Consider the following 17,271-nt stretch of genomic DNA (forward strand, 5'->3'; position numbering starts at 1 on the left):
ATCCCAGACACAGCCTTTCCACTGAGTGTGTCCATCTAGTAAGGAGACTAATCCATAAAATTCCATCTTTTGCTCGCGGTGGGGTGCTGAATGATTTGGCCCATAGAGGGGATATAATAACTGCTGTTAAAGATAGGTCATTCCAGGGGCGCCTGGGTGGCGCAGTCGGTTAAACGTCCGACTTCAGCCAGGTCACGATCTCGCGGTCCGGGAGTTTGAGCCCCGCGTCAGGCTCTGGGCTGATGGCTCAGAGCCTGGAGCCCGTTTCCGATTCTGTGTCTCCCTCTCTCTCTGCCCCTCCCCCGTTCATGCTCTGTCTCTCTCTGTCCCAAAAATAAATAAACGTTGAAAAAAAAAAAAAGGTCATTCCATTAGCATGGCTTTGTTCACAAGCTGTGGGGCTTCATTTATTCACTCCTGGGTGATCTTTGCATAAGACCAGTCTCTGTGACTGAATGACATATAATTGTTCATCCGTGTTCTTTGCTTAAGTTGCCACAAATAAGTATGACAAAGTTTCCTATTCCTCAAAAGATTGATGTGAATATTCCTAAAAAGTAGCCCTTTTTGATTTTTCGATTTGACATTGACTTTCTTTCTGTCAGTGTGGAGGGCACAGGCAGGCAGATGGTCCTATTCTCTTTATTTTTAGCGGCCAACGTCTCACTCTCAAACACCAAACTTCCCAGAAATCACATCACACCTTCTGCTGAACCAAAACCCTGAAGTTAACGCGTGGGTCTTTCTTTCCATCCAAGAGTGCAATGATTTTTTTTTTATTGCAGAGAATGCTTTACCCTCGAGACTTCATCCCTTAAGACTCACCACGGCCTAACACTCCTGCCCTCCTCCTCTACTGAGTAGTCTCTTGCCCTCCTGACGGGATCTACCCTCATACCTAGCACTGTCCCCTGGCTGATGCTCCTTGAAAGCCCTCCATAGGAATGGAGGGCATGTGTCTGTCTTTAATCCTGAGATTGTCCATCAGAATGAAGAGTCAGTGTGCAGATGCCCCTCACTGCTCTTTTGTCCCTGTGTCTTATCATGGCTCTCCAGCAGGGCCCTTGATTTCCACACCTCACTGGGGGTGTCTGGGCTACTTTTTAGCTTGCATCTCTGTTTGCAAAGATACATATCCAATTTCGCACACAATGAAAGAATAACAACAACATGAATTACAAATGTTATGATGCATTATGCTTTGATTAAATAAGAAATGTGATCGGCTGAGCCCAGAAGGATAGAACTAGAATCCCGTCAAGAGAAAAGATGAATGAACAGAGCTACAGTGACATCTGCTGGTCCCTCCCATAGACCTGGGTTAAGTATCACCAGAAATGGGTGGTGAAAGGAAATCAAAATGATGATAATCTCATGCTTAAAATAAATCCTTAAAATGTGCTTTTATGTAAAGATGTATTAAGTTCCACTGATTTAATTGGTATGTCACGAATGAGAAAACAAAAGTCTTTGGAGTAAAAGGTGAAGATTATTTACTTTGCAACTGTTCAGAAGAGGAATGGAAAAGACCACTCCTGGCATCATTTCCGAACACAATCGCCCACACCGCCCATTCCAGCGGACAGACACGGTAATCAGGAAAAGTGTTCACTGGTAAGTGTTCACAGTGCAAGAGTTCTACTCAAAAAGTGTCGCTGAGTCTTCAAATATTGGCTTCCTCTTCAGATGTTCCAGGAGAAGCCGAGGTTCCAGGACATACAAATCGCCCTGCCTGCCCAGGATGTTCAACGTCTTGTACAGTTTCTCTGTAAAGAAATGTCTACTGCTGCGATGCTAAGTCACATTAGAAAAACATTAAGATGTAATCAGGCCCTCCCTGGGGGCCAGGGCTTCAGTGGGATCAATGTTTTGCCACCCTGTTGGCTTCCGTTCGGGCAAATCTTCAATTATCAATGTTCACTGCCTTCGCTGCCAAAAAATGAAGTGAGATGCTGCTCTGGGGTTCAGCATCCTGAGCACAGAATGCCCGAGGCTGCCTCCCTGGAGCCCAAGCAGTCTCAGTGCAGCGTTCCCTTGAGCATTTCTCGGCCAGTGTCTTTTGTAGAAAGGGCAGGGTTTTTGTTGGACCCCCAAAGCAGTGTCACAAAGGGAGCTGTCATCTGGACTCCAGATAATGACCATTCTGTTTTCAATGAAACACAAACCCACATGGATAATTTTTTCCTAAATGCCTTCAGTGTATGGTGTCCACAACAATGGATTATAAAGCTCTCCAAACAGCATCACTTACCAAGAAATTAGTAGAGATTGCGTTTTCCAGAAATTATCAAAATTATTTTAAAATGGTCTGCATGTCTCTTAGCTTTGGGGGCCTGTGTGACAAAAGATGAGCATTGCATTAGGAACAAAGGAACTTTTCGCTTCTGTCTCACGCTTGGGCTGTGGGGCTGCTCTGAGTGGGGAGGCATGGCTGTCATCTTGCTGTGCTGAAAGCATCCTTAGCCCACATCTGAATAAAGGACAAAGAGACCCCCATCCAGGCAGCATGTGGGGATGTGCACATCTAACAATAACCATATATTGTGTGCAAGTACAAGTGTGGACAGTCTGCACTTCTTGGAAGCTAAGCTATCTGGGTTCCTTTTAATGACTCTGAGGGACAATGCATCACCTACAAGTCTAAAGCACATTCGATAAAACATCTTGGAGTCAGTGCCTGTGGAATTCATTTTCCAGAGACAGCCACACTAGGGGATTTGGTTTCTAAGTTTTTTTTCTCTTCTCTTCTCTTTTCTTTTCTTCTCTTTTCTTTTCTTTTCTTTTCTTCTTTTCTTTTCATGTGTGCATGTGTTTAAACTGCAAAGCTACTTCTCCCCCTCTGTAATCTTTCGGGTCTGGTTGAGTCTGCGTGATTCATCATTGTTTCAGCAGGTTTTCTACAAGGGAAGATTACTAAATTAATTGATTATTAATTGATTATCATAATAGTCCCATTCTATCTGCAGTGGTTCTGAAAGCAGGGTATGTCCCGGGTAGTTCTCAAAAGCCAGGGACTTGCAGACCCATAGCCAGGCTGGCACCTTCCTTCGGGACCTACTCATCTGGCTCTTCCAGTGCCACATCCATTATTCCCACAACGATGCTAAGGGAGGTGGTACTGGGCAAAACTGAGATGATCTTTCTTATTTTCTTCCCTTTGCAAGATGTTGACAATTTCTTTTTTCTCAGTAGCTCTGTCATGATGCCTGTTTGTGAGAAGAGGAGAAGTTCTTTTCCAGAATCCTTTTCCATTTTCCTCTGGCCACAGACTTCAGGCCCTGGAGGTCAGCAGGCTGTGGTCATGGCCCTATCAACTGAAAGATGGTTCGGCTTGTAACTCAAACTCTGTTGCTGCTAAAGAGCCACGTTGTCATGTTCATCCATTTAGCCCTGTCTTTGGTTACCAAACCCTTTACTGGGTGCCTTCTGTGTTTTGCTCTCTTGCTTAGGCCCTGGGGACACAGCAGTGCACAAAGGGTGCCCTCAGGCTAATGGGACAGAAAGACAACGGCCTGGACTGGAATAAGAGGGTGTCTGTCATTTGTGGTGTGGTAACACAGGAGACAGGGATAGCTTCCCAGACGAAGGAACATTTGAGCTGAATTTTAAAGGGGGTGGAATTGACTGGGTAACGAAGAAAGAGTACATTCCAGGCAGAGGAGCATCACAGAAGAATGAAACCACAGCTGAGTTCAAATAAACAGCTGCTCTCAAGTGGCCAGAGGAAAGGGTACACGTATGTGAGGTCTGGCAGTGGCGAGCAGGGTGTCAGGGAGCAGAGAACCCCGACACGTGGAGCTCATTGGTTCCTCAAAAGCGTAGCTTTATAGCTTGTTTCATTTTACATTTGTGGAGTGCCTACTGTGTACAGGGGACAGCCCCACAGGGTGTACTGGTGGGACTGAGAGAAAAGCCATCGCTGTTCTCAATACCAAGCACCCACTGAGTGCCCACTATACCCACGACTAACTGGTAGGTTCTGTCCTGTGGCTGTTCTATTTAATTCTCACAGCAAACATGCAAATTAAGTATTGTCTTCTCACTTCTACAAATGAGGAAGCAGGAGCCCTGAAAGGTAAAAATGACTTATCCAAGACCAAATATGTGGTGTGCAGCACAGCTGGGATTAGAACCACAAAGAAGTCAAAAGAAGTTTATGAGTCAAAGTTTCCAGTGACACAACACCACACAGGAGAGGAGAACCAGGAGGAAAAAAATGTAGAACTTTGGAAGTGATATTCCCCCTGGTCAAGCCAACATACCTCTTTGTACCATAAAGGAACTCTGAGCCCAGACTTTACAGAAATCCCCATGTGGACAGCCTCTAGGCAGGAGGACTTCCTAGAGATGGCTCCTCTGTGTCTCCTACTGCCCCTTCTCTACCTCCCCAAGCCTTCCCACCTTTTAACCACCTTCTCTTCTCCTGATGGAGCCCCTGCCTCTGACCTACCAGCCACTGGGCAAGACTAACCTCCTCTTGGGTCCCCTAAATTCCCACAGCCTGTAGCCTAGGTGACAATTCCTACCAATTCTCACTAGAAAGATTCATATTCAGGAAAAGAAAGGGAGAGAGAATTTTGGGATGACTCTCAACATTGGATTAAGCTTTCCTTTACAGAATACTTGTTTTATACCACTGCCTGATTACATTTTTTTTCTTCCAAGATTTTATTTAAATTCCTGTCGGTTAACATGTAGTGTAGTATTGGTTTCAGGAGTAGAATTTAATGATTCAGCCCTAACATATAATACCTAGTGCTCATCCCAACAAATGACCTTCTTAATGCCCATCACCCATTTAGCCCATCCCCCCACCCATATTCCAGAAATCCTTAGTTTGTTCTCTGTAGTTAAGAGTCTCTTATGGTTTGCCTCCCTCTGTTTTTATCTTATTTTATTTTTCCTTCCCTGCCCCTGATTACTTTTCAAAATACTAAAATCCTTAAGTAAACAATTGCCCTGTTAAGGTTAGTGTCCTGCCAGTAGCCCCCAACAGGCTTATAAATTCTACTTCTATCTCCACCACCCCACTTTTCAACCTTCTCTTGACACCAGAAGGTCCAATAACCAATCCCCTAATTCTTGGGTCATAGCCTCCTCTACAAGGGGAGAAGTGTACTTTCACTAACACAGAAAGCAGAGTAAAGGAAAAGATAAGGACTTCTTAAAACAACTCAAAGTGGCAAAGTCTACTTAGAATGTTTTATAAAGTAGAGATATCCAAGAAATAGAATGTTTCAACAAAAGTTTAAATGTAATGAACACATGAAAAAAGTCCAAGGAAAAGAAGGCTGTGGAAACAGTTATGAAAGGGTCAAGGTAATATTCAGGGAGTATGGCTGGATGTTACTAGAACACTACAGGCCTTATTTATTAACGCCTGGATTCCCCCGGTTAAATCTCCCTGTGCCTGATCTTTGCACTCTGAACCCAACTAGACAAGGTCAGACCTTAACGCTTTGTCTGGTGCTCCATTGTTTCAGATAGTGTGTTGTGTGTTTGCTCAGAGCATCTTTGGTCTTGGAGTTCTCCAGTATTCATATAACACTGTGTTTCTGAATCTGTAATACTTCACATCACAGAGGGAACTAGAAAAGGAAGATGCTGAAGGGGACATGAAGGGAGAACAAGACAGGAGACTTTGTCAGGAGTTTTAAACTTTCCTATTGAGTTAGAAGAAGCCCCTGGGAGTAGATGCTTTAGATGTTTGGTCCTTCTGGGCTCACTGTTGCCGTAGAGAAGAAAGGGCATGATGATTTAAAAGTGGTCGGGACACACGAGGGACTCAGAGAGACGACTGGAGGAAGGTGTCTGTCTCACAATTGCTCTTTTATGTGGGCATTAAGGCTGTGACCGATATTGTCATCATTTACAGGATATATTTCCTTCAGAGAAGCATGAGAAATCTTGGCTTTTGACTGTACAAAGAGAAAACTTTCCAGCTTTTACCTAAAATCCTTTATCCCATGATTCACAGCATTAAGAAAGGACTTAGGCACTCAGGGGAAGGGATTTTGAATTCATGCTACACTCCTGGTTTGCCCTGTAAATTTTGGCAGGTTTCCTTACAGCACTGGTTTTACAATATTAACCATTTGCAGCCAGAGCCCAACTGATACGGAAAGTCGTAAGTACTGAGGTGGTAAGCACGTCTGTGGCATTGTTCTGTTAAGCCATCCAAATGTTAGACAAGACACTTTAATGTAGGAATCCCAACATTTAACACGTGACACTTTTTTTTACTTCTCTGAAGCACAAGACCCCGAAGTCACTGGAGGTATTGACAGTGACAAGGAGGAAATGAGATGAATAAATAATCCCCTGTGACTAATTAACTGTCCTAGGAGACTGTGTTGAAGTTTTCTCTTAGGTCCCCTCCCCTACCATGAATGCCAGAGTCAGTGGGAAGGGGAGTGTGTGATGGGTTTCCAACTCTGTGAACATCAGTGGAGCCAGCCTCAGAGTCTGCCCAGCTTAGCACTTATGATGGTATTTGGCACATATCAGGTACCCCTTATGGGCTGAAGCGTATCCCCCCCAATTTTATATATTGAAATCCTAACCTCCTGTACTTCAGAATGTGACTGTTTCTGGAGATCGGGCCTCTGGAGAGATAATTAAGTTGAAATGAGGTCATTACGGTGGGCCCTAATCCAATCTGAATGTCGTCCTTGTAAGAAGAGGAAATTAGGACACAGACACACACACACACACACAGAGGGAATACCATGTGAAGACAGTGGGAGAAGATGGCTACAAGCAAAGCAGGAAAGCCTCAGAAGAAACCATCCTGCCAATAGCTTGATCTTGGACTTTTAGACTCCAGAACTGTAGGGAAATAAATTTCTGCTGTTTAAGCCATCTAGTCTGTGATAGTTTGTGATGGCAGTCCCAGAAAACTAATATTGTACCCATAATTGTGTGCTAAATGGAAAAAAAATCAATCTATAAATGACTCGTAGGAAGCCTGAAATCTGTAGACATTGTGGTGAATAACTGACACTATAAAGTATGGCTAAGGGTCTAGCATTAACTCTTCTGCTCATGACTCATATCCTCAGGCAAGTTTGCAAAACTCTTTGAGCACCACATCACTTTTTTGTGAAATAAGGATAATGATACTTAATTATATCCTCTATATTTATGGAAGAAATCCTCCAATATGTACGGGGCACATAAAGATGAATGACATCGGTATGACCGAAAGCATGGTGCCAAGAAGGGCAAGACAGGCTCAAAGAACAGTAAGTAGTTAGGTGTGACTGGCGAGCATCACCAAGAATGGCAGAACGTGAGACAGGAAACGTAGCTTGGTATCAATTTATAAATGGTCAGGCTGCCTAGGTTTTATTCTATTAGACACTGGAGATCACAGAAGGTTTTTAAGCAAGAGAGGACATAAACGGATCTGTCTTTTGAAAAGTATACCTTGAAAGCAGTGTGGTGAGTAGATGTGATGGGAAACATTTGGTAACAGATGACAAGTATGTATGCTATTATAATAGTTCATGTACTTGATAAACCCCAGGGTGTTGGAAGGATTGAAGTGGATAATCTATATGAACCCACTCGTTAAATAATAATACTAATAGTTGTGATTATTTTTGAGAGGGAGACGATTTAAGGCCAGACTTTGTCAATACATGTCAATGCTAATGAAATTCTCAGAGTGGTTGTGAGAAATTAGTTAATGTTATAACAAGTATGTGATACCAGGTAATTTTCTTAGTTGCAGATCCCTTCACTTAACATCAAAATAACCACTCACTTAGATATAACAGCCAACCAGTTTGAAGAAAGAAGTAGAGAGTTTCATCAAAGCGCCTTTTCGATTCATTTCTACCCAATTTCAATCATCACCATAACTTAGTTATTTTTGGTGGCAATAAGAGCAAGTATGCTGGTGCATTTAGCAGGATAACCCAAGGGTTTAAATTCCACAGGTATTGGGGTTGGAAATCCATAGATTATGAAATATAAATAGCATTAAGTTATAGAAATTGGATAATATACTTTGCTTACCAACATGCTCCCCTCTTTGTCCGTATGCTCTACCCCAACTGCATAGCAGAATTCCATGCTACCTCTTCTGTGCTCCCAAAGCCCTTCATTTGGTACTGCATGAATCACACTGCACGAAGGAATATGCATAAGCCTCTGTTTCCATTGCTAGATCACAAGCTCCCTGTCTTCTTCATCGTGGGCTCCCCAGAGCCTAGCACAAGGCCTGCCTGGCCATAGTATAGGCTCAATATTCAGTCATGAATTGCTTTAAGGATACTCCCAGGATGGTGTGTGTGTGTGTGTGTGTGTGTGTGTGTGTGTGTGTATTTCTGTTATAAACTCAGAGTGATAAAGTGACGTGGGTTCTGCTTGATGGCCTGTTCCGCAAAGTAGATCTCTTCTTAATGTAAAAACTGCAGTGAACGTGCTGACATATGCCAGTTCAAGTACACAGGCAAAGACTGTGTCTCGGTAGTCAGCCTTGGTGAACTCAGCTCTCTTTGAATGCAAGTGTTTGATTCATAAGTGCTTATCCCGCTCTATTGCCTGAGTGCAGATAATGTTTATTTGTTTGACTTACACAGGACTAGTGTGTATACATCTCCCATGCAGAATCTCATTTTACCAAGACAGAAAGTGGTTTAATGCACATCTTGTATTTTTGACACCTAAATAATCCAGTTATCATCTTGACATGGAAATTGGAATGTCTTCATTCTAGTGGCCTGATACACTCAAGTTAAAATACATATACCAACTCTTTCAAAACATGATGTGTTCTACAAATATCAAAACTTCTTCACTGTGTTTCAAACAGTGCAGTCAAGACAGTCCATTATACAGGGATTGGGAAATAAACACCTTTTTTTTCCTCTGTGCTTTTCTTCAGTTGACTAAGCAAGTACCAATTAAAAGACCAGGTACTCTGATGACTAATGTTATTGTGGACAGCACACATACTCAGTACACAGACTTGCTATCATTTACTACCTTGTTTTTATTGGGTATTAATAAAACCTCAGCATACTTTAAAAAGTGTTTTCTTATTCTTCCACTTGCTTAAATCATACTTAATGTTGAGAGATTTTAAAAAGCATCCTATTTCAATTACAACTGAGTTTTTGAGAACTTATCATTGGCAAGACGTCATACTAGGTACTTAAAACATACCATCTCCCTATAATCCTCCCCAGCCCTACAAGGTAAATATTATTTTTTCTCTTCTGTTTACAGATGCAGAAATCGAAGCTGAGCCACTTTCTGTCATCAGTGGAGTGGAGATAAGAGACTGTAACTTTCTGATCTGTGTCTGGCTTGAGGCACCGTACTATATTGTCCCAGCCTTTTGAGGTAGCACACAATCCTCTCTGTCTTTCAGCTTCAATCTGAAGTTCGTCTTCTCACTGAAAGTCTGCAATTCTCCCCGGCATGAATTGGGAACTCCATATATGTCAATGAATGACTAATATAGTGCTAATCACTAACTGTAGGTCCACAGGGGAAGATTCAGAAATAGCAGAGATAAGAATATTTTTGCACCTGTCTAACAATAGCATCAACAATGGTAATAAAGATAATAACATTTAGTTCACTGGTGGAGAAAATATTATCAACTAATCTCCACACATGCGATCAAATTAAGGCAATTGGTGGGCTTAAGGTAGCAGTTGTAATATACTCACATGGTAGCATGCTAAGGCCCAACAAATATCATGAGACTTCTCAAGCAATATCAAGGGATCATGACAAAACCTTGGATAAATCATTCCAAAGCTATTACAGCGAGACTCACTCTGCCATATGGAAAAAGTGGTTAGGGAACAATTAACTTCCACAATGTATATTGCCCCTGGAAACAAAACTGGGTTAAGCCAAGATGACAAGGCTGACCGCAACCTCTATAAATTAGTCAGTAACAACAGGCATAGTTTGAAACCATAAAAAATACAAAAAATAAAAAAAGAAAGAAAGAAAAAAAAAATGCAAGCCATGAAATCATTTATAAAAGGCTCAACAACAAATTCTAAAGTAGGCACTCCACGCACCTCTTTTCTACTTAACTTGTCATTTATAGCACAAGTGAAGCAAATGTTTGATGAGTGTGGGGGTTCTGGTGTAGTGAACCAAGATAGGGTAATTGTCACTAAAATTATTGCAAGTCGTTTAATAAAAGAAGCCTTGTTTACGAAGTGCAGAAGATGTAAAGCAAGTGAACATAAGTGGAGACACAAGGAGGCTGCTAAGACGATAAATCATTGACCAGCCCTAAAAGGCAAGTACATAGTGGAATTAACACAGAGTTCAGTTAAGACCATAAACCAAGTAACTGTGATATTTAAAACACAACATACACTGAGAGAGAACCAAAGTCAAAACCCAGCAATTCCTGCCCAAAACACCAACAGTTTGCTACATGTTCAAACCCATAAGGTAAATGGGCAGAAGAGGAAGGCATGTGTGTTTTGAAGAACAGCTCACGTATCTCCACAGCTGAGGGTTTAATAAAACCCGGTTTATGTGGGGCGCCTGGGTGGCGCAGTCGGTTAAGCGTCCGACTTCAGCCAGGTCAAGATCTCGCGGTCCGTGAGTTCGAGCCCCGCGTCAGGCTCTGGGCTGATGGCTCGGAGCCTGGAGCCTGTTTCCGATTCTGTGTCTCCCTCTCTCTCTGCCCCTCCCCCGTTCATGCTCTGTCTCTCTCTGTCCCAAAAATAAATAAAAAACAAACAAACAAACAAAAACCAGGTTTATGTTACCCTTTAGGGACAATTCAGAAAATGGTGCCATTGGATTTCCATTCTAACCATAAATTAACTTAAGGATTTACACATGAATATGAAGATTCAGTCAGTATAATGATTACACACAATCTTTCTAAGAATTTCATAGCATTATTTTTAAGAAAATGTCTTGCTTATTTAAGTACCTTCCTATTTTTTTTTTTAATTTTTTTTTTTCAACGTTTATTTATTTTTGGGACAGAGAGAGACAGAGCATGAACGGGGGAGGGGCAGAGAGAGAGAGACACACAGAATGGGAAACAGGCTCCAGGCTCTGAGCCATCAGCCCAGAGCCCGACGCGGGGCTCGAACTCACGGACCGCGAGATCGTGACCTGGCTGAAGTCGGACGCTTAACCGACTGCGCCACCCAGGCGCCCCTAGTACCTTCCTATTTTTTAGGTAAATTTATTTTTACAGTAATTGCAGTTTTTATTCTTATTGCAGAGGAGGAAATGGAAGCTCCAGAGAAGTAAACTAGCGTGTCTAAGATAACACAGGGTGTCTGTGGTAGAACCGAGATTAGAACACAGGATTTTTGACTTCTAGAGCTCTTTCTTCTCATGTAATCAGCCCTCTAAGTTTAAAAGTGATATGAAATATAAAATATCTGTTGATTTTAAGAAAAACATGTATCCAAGTTGGGAGATACATTTAAATCCCATTAAACTAACTGAAAAATTCATGAGCGATACATGGATAATTTGTTTCTTATTAAAACATTAAACTTGTAGAGAATATTTAGCTGTTCAAATGTCAAGTAACAGGATAGCTATAGTAAGTTAATTAGGTACCAATTCATTGCTAAAGATATTTAATTGACATTTAATAAGCATATTAAATACCAATTAACCAACTATATTTAGTGCTAACTATATTTAGTCAAAGCTGTTTTGTTAATTGCTTGCTCAGTGCCTTAGTATCTATGGTCAATAGATTATAACCCAATTAAATATATACATTAATGTGTTTTCATATATGTCTCCCCAGTGGGAAGTGTAGCCCGGGTGCTCATGTGTGGGTTTAGCCATCATCACCCATCTCAGTGAAGAAAACATCCAGCAAGCTGTTCCAGCTCATGAAAGACCCTCTACAGAGAAAAAAGTCAGACAGTACATGATGACAAAGATATGGTATACTCTGTCACTGTCAGACTCAGAGATATGAAGGAATTAACAGGTTCTGGTGACAGGGGACACCGGGCTCTGTGGGGCAGAGCTCGCAGCCCCTTTGAGACCTCTGCAGAGGGACTTTCTTGATTCTGGAGCCACAGCCATGTTTGGCTAGCATTCTTTTGGACTACTTGCTGAATAATGTTGTCAGTCACATGCTATAGAACTCTTATTGTGTATGCTGGTCACAACACATTCCTGCAGACATGATGCTTGCAGCACAACAGAGAAGAGACACGTGAAAAGAGACCAGGGACCAGAGCACATTAACCTTGGCCTCTCTTCCCTGACCCCATGAAAGCATTTAATGTGTAAGTAGGTCCTGACATTGGGAACCCTTCCCAAGGTTTGATATGCAGAAGTGCTGAACAGTGGTGTGAATCCATTACTCAGGAGGTTGAAGGGCAAGGCTGATGGTCACTCAGACTACTCCTGCAGGCAAGATGCACCCAAATAAGTCTAGTCTCTACATGGAGAGGCCATGTAATAAACATTTCCTAAATGAAGGTGAATGAATATTGTAGAAGTCAATACAATCTTGAAGCTGAGGGTGGGGGGGCTTTCCATTATCATTATTTTTATTAATAATAATATTATAATTCCATATTATTGTCAGAATAAGCAATGGGGTGCCTTGGTGGCTCAGTCGGTTAAGCATCCGATTTCGGCTAGGGTCATGATCTCATGGTTTGTGAGTTTGAGCCCCATGTTGGGCTCTGTGCTGATGGCTCAGAGCCTGAAGTCTGCTTCAGATTCTGTGTCTCCCCCTCTCTCTCCCCCCTCCCATGTTTATGCTCTGTTTCTCTCTCTCAATAATAATTAAATGTTAATTTTTTTTTTTTTATAAAAAAGAATAGTCAAGTCATTGTAGCCAATGGGATCACTGAGACTGAGCAGAGCCAAAGTCCAGGGGCATTAACATTGACTTGTGAGGTCTACATGATCACGTTTGCAAGGCAATCCAGAAAAGTCAGCTTCTTGGACAGTGAAATGAGCAATTAGTTTTGGGAGTTCCCAATTTATGGGAACATTTAACTTTTCCAAGGTCAGTCAGGAATCCAAAGTCCAGAAAAAGCTGGGTCAGGAACTGATGACGTTACAGCTATGGGACACAGGAGTCAGTGGACAGGAATAATCAAAATTATTCCAGGAGCACCTTTCTTAGTATCTCGGATAGATGAAAACCCTGTAGTTTTTGACTGAGATTGTATTAAAATACTGCTGCCCCCTCTCTGTAGGCACAACCAAAAGAAATTCCCTAAAATAACTGTAATTCAAACATGTTAACGCTGGAAGAATAAAAATACATGCAGCGAGGGTGCATTTCTAGGTGACAGAATATAGTAAGACATGGAAAACAGCAAGAGTAATAATTTGAGTACAAACAATTCCACATATATTAAGTGAAATTATAAAATGAAAAACGTGGCTATGCACAAAGATCATGAATGTATTAATTGGATACCAAGTTGAGAGGGTGCCTAGTCACAGTGCCCTTGGGTAACTTGCTCTGTCATTTTCTGCCCACTCGAACAATGTTCCTGAGTACTTCTCATCAGAGGCCCATCCATGATCATCTGTTTGTGGCAAGGGTGGTCTCTCTCCTTCATTAACTACTTTGGGCTCTGATGAGAATCTTCCCATCATCTTGAGATTTGGCAGTGTATTAATATGTAACGCTGTTTAAACTGTCCCAGGGTGGGTCAAGTAATGCAATTTACCTCATTTGGCTTCTGCATCGAATTTTCCATTGGAAAGACTTGTGCACTTTGCATGTTTTCAGTTAATGAAGGATTGCAATGTGCCTGTGAGCTTTGTTTGAGGATGCCATGAAATGGGGGAGAAAATTAGTATCCAGAGGGAGATAATTGTTGCCCTGAATAAGTTTGATCAATGAAGGAAAGGAATAAAGAGATTGCATGTGAAATTTAAATTCTTCAATATGAGGTGCTCTTGGGTAAGCAAAACACTCAAGCTAAGGTTAGTAATGAATTAGTTAACACAACAGAAGAGAGTCTGACTCTACAGACTGAGCCAGCATTTCAATTTTCAGCTCAGTTGGCAGTGGAAGTGAGGCTGACGAGGGGGCTTGGCGTAAATCCTAAATTCCAGGATATTGTACTAGAGCCTTCTAGGGGTTGGGTAAGCCACCGTTGACATATAGATTTGAAGTTCAGAATATAGTGGTGTTTAAAGAAAAAAGGAAACAGAAAGGCAGAGCTAAGCTGGAGGGTAAGAATAATGCAGGAATTTCAAGATAATGAATTAAATGGAGGGTCTTCTGAATGAAGACAAATGGACAAAATAGGATTCCATATTTTGTTTTAGAAGTAGGTGATTAGAAGCCCCCTGAGTGAAGTATTAAACTCAATATGTCTTATAAATAGTGGGTTGATGATCAGTTTTAGTTTATTAGGTAGATCAGAACAAAAGGACATAAATGCAAATCAAGAAGGAATGCATGTAAAAGAAATGTAGAGATATTTTATGGAGAAAGTGATAACATTTCAGATAATTTGATAACTACATGCATCTCAGGGAATTAAAAAGAGTATAGTTGCTTATACATGTAAAAGAAACTCCTTGAATCTCAATGGATCTATGTTTTAGGAAAGAAAAGTGTGAATTCATTTAAGTGGCGGAATCTCAAGCTAAGTCTGTTGCCTCCAGAGATACACTCATGACATACACATGTCAGGGGTGAGGAGCAGTGGAGAAACACCTTGTATTTCATGGCCCAGTGTGGTCTGTGATCCCACAACACTGCCTGGGAGCTTGGGTCCCACTCTGGGTCTATGGAACTGGAACTGACCTGTATTTTCCAAAATCCCCAGGTGACTCATATACATGAATGTTTGAAAAGCACAGGTCTGCTTTGCATTTCCCTGATGATTAGTGATACTGAGCTTCTTTACATGTGTCTATTGGCCATCTGTACGTCATCTTTGGAGAAATGTCTATTCAAGGCCTCTGCCCATTTTTAATTGGATTATTTAGTTTTGGTGTTGCATTGTCTAAGTTCTTCATATGTTTTGCATATTAACCCCAATGAGATATCACTTTACACTTGTCAAAATGGCTAAAATCAAAAACACAATAAATAACAAGTTTTGGTGAGGATGTGGGGAAAAAAAAAAAAGAAACTCTTGTACACCGTTGGTGGAAATGTAAATTGATTCAGTCACCGTGGAAAACAGTATGGATGTTACTCAAAAAATTAAAAATAGAATTACCATTTGATGCAGTAATTTCACTACTGGGTATTTAGCCAAAGGATATGAAAACAGCAATTCAAAAAGATATATGCACCCCTATGTTTGTTGCAGCATTATTTATAATAGCCAAGATACTGAACCAGCCCAAGTATTCATCCATAGATGTATAGATAAATAAGAGTGGTATGCATACACACACACACACACACACACACACACACACACACACACACGGAATATTACTCAGCCATAAAAAGAATAAACTCTTGCCATTTGCAACAATGTAGATGGATTTAGAGAGTATAAGACTAAGTGAAATAAGTCAGTCAGAGAAAGACAAATACCATATGATTTCACTCACATGTGGAATTTAAGAAACAAAACAAATGAACCAAAAAAAAAAAAAAAATTAAAAGGAGAGACAAACCAAGATACAGATTCTTAACTATAGAGAACAAACAGATGGTTACCAGAGGGGATGTGGGCGGAGGAATGGGTGAATTAGGTGAAGGGGACTAAGAGTACACTTCTCATGATGAGCGCTGACCAATGTATAGAATTATTCAATAATTCTATAGAATCACTATATTAGACACCTGAAATTAATACGACACTGCATGTTAATTATACTTCAATTAAAAAAAAGTGAAAGAAAAGAAAGGCATAGGTCTCAAGCTGCCAACCACAGTTCTACCTTTGGTTAAGGTGGGATTTAAACCAACTTGGATCTGAACCCCAGCTCTCCCACTTGCTAGGCAATCTTGCTTAAGTTATTTCACTCCTGTGTTTCAATCTCCTCCTATGTAAAATGGAAACGATGACAATAGTAGCTACCTACTTCAAAGACTTTTATTAGCATGAAATGAAATTAGTGTTGCCATTCAGAGCCCAGACTCTGAAACCACATAGTCTGGCTCAAATACTGGTTCTGTCACTCACTAGCTACACGGCTTTGGGACAACTCATTTATCTTCACTGGGCCCTGGTTTTCTCACATGCAAAGAGAAGGTAATAATCATAACCATATTACAGGATTCTCGTGGGAATCCAATGATGTAACAGATGTAAACCTTAAAATATTCCTGATGCCTAAATGCACTCTGGAAGTGTGGCCTACTATTATTGTTACCGATGCAGTGCCAGGCAGACAATAGGTTTCCAATAAATGTTAGCTATTCTCAGTAGCATTGCTTGCACACAAAAAATGATGCTATTATAGAAGTTCTTGGATTAAGGAAGATGGAGAGCAACAAATTCAAGATTTAAGCAATTATAAATTTGGGGTAATTTTTGCCTTTAACTTCCGACAGAATAATGTGATTTTTGGCAAAATGCACCTTGAAGCTACAGTAGCCTCACTTGCCTATACAAGCAAGTAGGACCACAGGCCAGTTAATTCACATACCATGGTTTTAAAAAAGCACCTTTCCCAAACAAAACAAAGGGGTTTCCTCCCAAAAGATCCTAACCCCATTGGTCTGGATTAAAGTTTGTTTTGTTTTGTTTTGTTTTGTTTTGTTTTGTTTTGTTGTCTGTGTGAATGGAATTTTCCTCATTCAATCTACATTTCTTTAAGCCTACATCTCTGTCTGTGTAGACACTAAGCAAACAATCAAAACCGTGGGTGAGGAGGGCAGCAGTGGTACTAAGTCAGTTTTCTCTTTCTTTCCCCGTTAGCCTCTCCTGACCTCCCTCCAGGAATCTCAGTTCACACCCGTTCCCTCTAGCTAGTTTCTCGAAACCTCTTCTTGGAAGTCTGGCTGCCCCCTCCCTCCCCGTGACCTGGTTTCTGGCTCTGGGTCTCCCCGTGACCTCAGCTCAACCCCTTTCACTTCGCACAGCATCATTTCTGAGCCCTGGGGTCACCCAGGACGAGTGCTTCCAAGTCCACTGCCTTTTTACCAGCCAGTGCAGCCCTGAAATAATTTGCCTGGAAACCAGTTCTTGGAGAGAGAAGCCTGGTCAGACAAATGAAAGATTGTATTGTATTTCGTTCTTGCAAGCCAGTGCCCGCGGCAACATCTGTTTGTAGCAACAAGATTGGGAAGTTGTTTTCTGCTTCTTTGTTGCCCATTCTGGTTCTTTCCCTGGCGTATTGTCTTCC

This window comes from Lynx canadensis, chromosome D3 (genome assembly GCF_007474595.2).
Source record: "Lynx canadensis isolate LIC74 chromosome D3, mLynCan4.pri.v2, whole genome shotgun sequence".
NCBI lineage: Eukaryota > Metazoa > Chordata > Mammalia > Carnivora > Felidae > Lynx > Lynx canadensis.